Source organism: Tiliqua scincoides, chromosome 8 (assembly GCF_035046505.1).
Source record: "Tiliqua scincoides isolate rTilSci1 chromosome 8, rTilSci1.hap2, whole genome shotgun sequence".
Lineage (NCBI taxonomy): Eukaryota > Metazoa > Chordata > Lepidosauria > Squamata > Scincidae > Tiliqua > Tiliqua scincoides.
The window spans coordinates 1,319,426-1,325,981 of record NC_089828.1 but is presented as its reverse complement, the minus strand read 5'-3'; positions in this window follow the sequence as shown (position 1 = coordinate 1,325,981).

Below are 6,556 nucleotides of genomic sequence, written 5' to 3'. Positions count from 1 at the left end.
GATCTTCTCAAAAAGGAAATAGTTGAATTTGAAAAGGACAACCCAAATGATTAGGGGACTAAAAGTGCATTCTCTACAAGGAAGGGCTGCAACATTTAGGCTTTCTAGTTTAGAAGCAAAGAGATAAGGGGCATGATAGAGGTTTATAAAATGGTGCATGGTGGGGAGAACTTTTTCTGCCTCTCTCATACTACTAGAACTTGGGTCAGCAGCGAATTTAGGACAGTCAAAAAAAAGCTGTTGTCCACACAGTGCAGGAGTAATTTGTGGATTTCACTACCACAAGGCGTTGTGAGTGATGGTTTGGAGCTCAAATGGCTTTAAAGGGGGATTTAACAAGTTTGTGAAGAATATATCTACCAATGGCTACTGGACTTGGTGGCTAAATGGAACCTCCAGGTTCAGGGGCAGACCTACCACTGAGTACCGCTGTCTGTGTGGGAAGGCTGTGAGTTCACCTTGCCAGGCTGGTGGTGTTCCCAGAGGCTCACTATGAGAAACAGGGTGCTAAGCATCCTGAGCCCTTAATCGACATAGAGGGACCTTTCTTGTGTCAAGGACATAAAGAGAGAAGAGAATCTGCAAGACTGGGAGTCCCAGGTCAGGCCTGGGAGAGCGGGGTGAAGGGGATAATTTGCACCCAGGCCCAGGGTCGGAAAGGGGGCCCAGGAGCCAGAGGAGGGGGCCCTGAAAGCTCCTGGGACTTGACATTTTCTTATCTCACCTGAGCTCACTACCAGTGCATAATGCTGGGGCACAACCATGTGCATGCAGTGTTGACTGCTGCTGCAAGCCATGCACACTAGGGCCAGGAAATAATAATAATAATACAGGTATTTATATACCACCTTTCTTGGTCCTTGTTCAAGACTTTATTCAAGGCGGTTTACATAGGCAGGCTATTTAAATCCCCATAGGGATTTTTACAATTGAAAGAAGGTTCCATCTTTCAAGAACCACTACATTCAAGGTGTTTCGTTCCGATCTGGCTTCACATGCTGGCCTCCATCCTCCCGCGCTCAGAGCAGATGGAATAACTTGGCTCAGCTTGTCAGTCGCACGGTGGCCTCGAACCGGCGACCTGCGGATGTTATCTTCAGGCAAAAGGAGGCTCAACCCTCTAGACCAGACCTCCCCCTTTCATGAAGGAAAGCATCCATGACCCTTCTTTACACAGTGTCAAAACTGGGGGGAAACTCGCCTGCTGCAGTAGCTCTTTGGCTTGTGGATCCCATAACCATGAAAGCGTGTATAGAAGCTCAGGGACCCAGCTGTGGGGCTTCAGCTGCGGTGGAAGTTCATTTTGATCCATTCTAGTGTGAGCCTAAATATGATGACGCTAATTTTCTGCAATCAATTTTCTATATTTCAAAAATTTCAGAGAGACTTAGGAGTGTGTTTGGTTTTCCGTATGACTTTATCTAGCTGCCAGTGTTGCATGGTTGGGTAGACCTGGGCTCTGCATCAAGAAGCCTAGTAGACCTGATCTCCAAAGACTATTGTGGCTGTCAGCACCCTCCGCCACCCTATTTTGTCCCCTGTTTTGCCTGCCCCCATTGCCCCCCTTCCCCTTTGGGAAGGGGCCCAGAAGAAACTTTGTTCCCCTTGCTAAAATTCCTCTCATAGGCCCTGTCCCAGATGACTAGTGTAAGGGTACAGACTAGATCAGGGGTGTCAAATTCGTTTCAGATCGTGGACCACATAGCATCCATGGCACCTCCTGAGAGCCAGAAGTGATGTTAAGCAGGAAGTGATGTTATTAGGCAGAGGATGGCCAGAAATCAGCACTTTCTTCTCACATAGAAACTCATTAGCTACAAATGAGAAAATATGCAAATCTTGTTTGTAATTTCAAGATATGGGAGAGTCCAACTATCATGCTGGGAGAGCACAGGTATAATGAGGGGTCAGATAAATTGCTTCTGGGGGCCACATCCGGCCTGTTTGACTCCTCTGGACTGGATAATGAAGAGTCCTAAGGAAAAAGGCAAAGGAGATGGAGCATTAAGCCAAAGTGTAGGAAGACCATTAGACTGAGATTCTCTGGACAATGGCAGGTACACCACAATCACAAGAACAAGTAACAGAGACATTTTGCTGCGGCTGATGAAGACCACAGTAGCGGGAGAGGGACAGCTATCTAATACACTAAGGAGCACCATCTCCGGTGGACTCTGCAGGCTAACACGACTGGCTTCCAGATAATCACTTCTCAAGGAGAGGAAACGAGATGGAGATGCATCCAGGCTGGGGCTGAGAAATGAGGCATTTTGGAGTCACGTCAGGAAGATGCTGGCATCGCCGGAGACCTCTGCCGGCCACGTAACTCCCCAGGCAGGCAGGCAGCATTGTTATTCTGCATTAGAACTCCTGGGGCCTCTACCTGGAATGACTGATCCACATTCATAAACATGATTCTGCTAATTGTCTTCCAGAGCCTCAACCTCCACCATCCCCCCTCCCAGCCTTGGGGTGTTGCCCACATTCATCTCCCCACTCCAAATGTGGAGAGGTCTTTATGGTGCATCTGGCTTTGATTAAACAGGAGAGGAGAACGCTGGGAATCCAAGAGAGCGATCGATCGCAGGAGAGGCTGCAGGGGGTTGGACTAGAGGGACCAGAAATAAGGTTTTGCACAACACAAGGCTCATGGGTCACTTACAACCCCCTTTCCGTCTATTTGTAGTCTTCTGGGAGAATCCAAAGTATCCATTGCTGGTGAGCCATTCCGAGTCCGACACCTCTCCGAAAATATCTAACAGCCCAATCCTATGCCAGACTGGATTGCCAGCCGTAGCGCTTTGCAACAGCAGAACTGAGTCTGGTGGGGAGGGTGCAGGAGGGGGTGGATCCAGAAGCGACGTCACATGCCAGATCCTATCCTCCCTTTCGGCAGCCTCCCTGCCCCCTTTCTATCCTCAAACTTGCACTATCACCAAGCTGGCACAGATCTGAAGAGACCCATTGCAAAACTGGAGGTTTATGGGGGGGGGGGGTAAGGGAATTTAAATTCCTTTTGCTTCTGAAACATCCCAATTTGCACACCCCAACTGCACCTTTTTGGCACAGCTGAACCAGTGTGTGTGTGGGGGGGGGGGATAGGACTGAGCTCTAACGCTTGCTGCAAGATGGGATCAGAACATATGGCCTTGTGAGGCTGCCTTCTGCTGAGCCAGACCACTGTTCTGTCTAGCTCAATACTGTATATATACACAGACTGACAGCATCCCTCCCAGGTTTCAGATGGTGATCTTTTCCCAGCACTACCTGCAGATGCTGCCAGGGATTGAAGCTGCCAGAGGTGCTTTTGAGAGTGAGCACAGTTTTTCCCCCCAGTCTCTTCTGGCCAGCCAGCCGTGAGCTACCTGCATCCAGGAGTCTTTGACTGGTCTCAAGTTGCTTGGAGACAGAAAACTTCTGTGCACTGTTGTCATTGAAATGGGCAAGGTGTGTGGGTGGGTCAGAAATGTATCAAAAATAGAGGCTGAAGGAATAAAGTTGCGGAGAGCCCTGTGGAGCTGGGAAAGAGACAAAGAGAGTGTGGGGACACAGGTGAGGTGTGGAGAGACATTTAGTGGTGGAAGGGAGAGCACTGTGGCAAAGGGGAAAATAGGGGAGTGTCTGGGAGTAACTGAGCAGTGAAACCTGGTGTAGCTAGAGGAGGTGCAAAGCACTAAGTTTTGCAGGGAGCTTCATCATGGCGTGCAAGCGGCCCCTTCCCCTTCCCTTTGTAGCCATTCTGGTTGGTGGGAGCAAAATGGGGGCATTTGCCTCCAGGGGGAGGGGCTGCTTGCACGCTGTGGTGAGGCTCCCTGCAAAACTCAGTGCTTTGCAGCTCCTCTGGCTACACCACTGCCGTGAAGTGTCAGTGATGCCTCTAGAGTGGGGAGAAAGAAGAGGGGATAGCTGAGAGATGGGATGCAGATCTCTATGTGGGGTGGGAATGCAGGAAAGGGCGGTAACAGAGATGACCTGTGATGGTGCAGAGGGAGGGGTGCGCTGGGGAGTACAATGAGGACAGTAGCTGGAAAATGTAGTTGCCGCGCCTTGATGGTACAGAGAGTGTGAGAGCATTCAGGTTGCAGCCAGGGGAGAACAGCACCGAGTTGAGAGGTAGGTGGCAGAAAGGTGAACAGAGAAGGGGGTCAGGGAGACCTGCCGCGTGCAGAAGGCAAAGACGGAGCACATAATGGAGCGCAGAGAAAAACGGGGAGCGGTTACAGGACAATGGATGAGAAAAGGAACTCAGAATTAACCTTGCAACTGAAACGCTTTGCAGGCAATGGAGCCTCTCCAGTTACTGCAATGATAAAAGTGGCTATCAAAGTAATTTTAGGTGCGTATCGCTGAACAAAGCTCTTATTGTTCATTGATGTATTTTTGTCTTCTACTTCCCGCTCTTCCTTGGAAAGTTCAGAGTGAGTTAGCAGAGAGTCCCACTGATCTTCCTACCAGATGGTGCTGGTAAGGTTTACGCCCGCTTGGCTTCAGCTAGGATTCTCCCTCAACCCTAGCCATTTGTACCATTAGTTTAATGACAGAGCGTGTTGGGAATACGATTGGGGGCACTTTTCAAACGATCAAAGCCCTTCACGTTTATCTTCTTGTAACCCTTTAACAAGGATGGGTGACTCGACTTGTAAGACTCAGACTTGAGTCACCAAACGTGCTTTCTCAGACTCGTGAAGACTCAAGTCGTGTGTGTTTTGAAATCGGAAGTGACTCGGGGCCTGGGAGCTTTTCTCGGGAACAAGTGGAGACTCAGAAACTCGACTGCTGCTTCTGTCCCCTCGCTCGTGCTGCCCGTCCCCTCCCACCTTGCCAAGCTAGGATGCCTCCTCCTTCCCTGTACGTCCGTTCGTGGCGCTCTTGAGGACAGAATTGGAGGTTGTGATGTGAATGGGGGTGGGTGGGAGTCCATCCAAAATCTACTATCCTCGTAGCTCCAGGTGCAAAGGATCGAACCCAAGATTTTTTGAATGCAAGACGTGTGTTCTGCCACTGAATTGTAGTCCCTTCCCTCTTGCAAGTGAAATAGCTTTAATGGACTTGAAAAGCAGTGTTTCTAGGATTGGAGGCTTTCCTGCATTCCACGCAGCGTGTGTGTCTGTGTGCCCATTTCTGCATGTGTGGGTATTGCTTACACACCAATAACTGAGCCTGAAAAGAGCCACAAGCAAAGCATGTTACTGAACTACATTCTTGCCCAGTTGCTCTATCTTGTTCTCCTCCACTCCTGACATCTTGAACATGCCAGGGTACCAGGTGCTGAGGACCCTGGAAAATGCAGGGTTTTTCTGGTGCATGTTGCTTTATGGGTACCAGGTGCCTCCCTCCAATCTGGTTCCTAGGGAACCTCCATCGCTCCCAAGTTTTGTTTTTGAGTTGTTTTTTTTTAATCCACACCTCCCTGAAAACCTTTGAGCACTTGTGCTCTAATCCAACCCTTAGAAAGTCGGGCCTCAAGTGAAACTGGTACTTAATGGGAAGTCTTGATATGAACAGAGCTGCAGGATCAGGACCACAAATGGATGGAGCATGTGTGACTACATTTTGCATTATTCAAGTTCTGATTTAGCTACAGACAGATGGCCAGGCAGCTGCTAGAGCTTCCTGCTTTGAAGTGGGTGGGGGATTTCAGGGCCCTTATAAAACTGGGCATGAATTGATCATCAATACCATGTGGTTGAAAAATTGTTTGGAGCAATTCTTTATATGAAAATACTATCAGAAATCCAGAATGACAGGAGAGGCTGGTTTTTTTTGTTTTTTAAAGGGGGGGGGGGAAACCCACCAGAACTGGCTGCATTAAAATGTTCACATTTAAAGCAATTTGGAACAATTTATAATTTTGCTTTGCTTTTGAAGTGGTGAGTGGGAAGGTAAGCCGGTAGAGGTGGGAAAATGTGTCTCCAGGGCTCTGTTTCATTTGAAGCAACAGATACAGACTCAGGAAATCAGAATTCCACACCCAGTATGACTGCAAGCAGGTGACTGTCAGCCCAATCTTGTGCGCATCCCCTGCTGGTGGTCTGCCTCCTGTACTGGCACTGCCTGCCATAAAGCAGTCAGCACCAGTCGTAAAAGGTGCTCCAACAGTGCGTCACTTGGTGCGCTGCTGGGAGCACCAGCAGGAAGGCCTGCCCATGTCAAAACTTTCCCCTGCCTCTCATCAGAGCAGGTTAGGGCTGCAATCCTATCCACACTTACCTGGGAGTAAGCCCCATTGACTCTAATGTGACTTGCTTCTGAGTAGACATGCATGGGATTGGGCTCTAAGTCAGCATGGGGGTGGAAGGGGGAGGGCAGAACAGGGGTGATGAAGGGGCAAACGGGGTGAGGAGGCGGTGGGGATGGGCAGATCACGCCCAGGGAGGGGAATGGGATTGGCACTGCCGATATATTATCCCCTTTCCTGGAATTAATCCTTCAGCAGGTCCACGCGAATCTGCACCAGCTATGTAGCTAGCACAGGTGTGAGTGGTGTCCCTGAGCCACATAGGCTTACTCCCAGGTAAGGGAACAATTGTTTCTCTTACCCAGAGGAGGCCTCCAC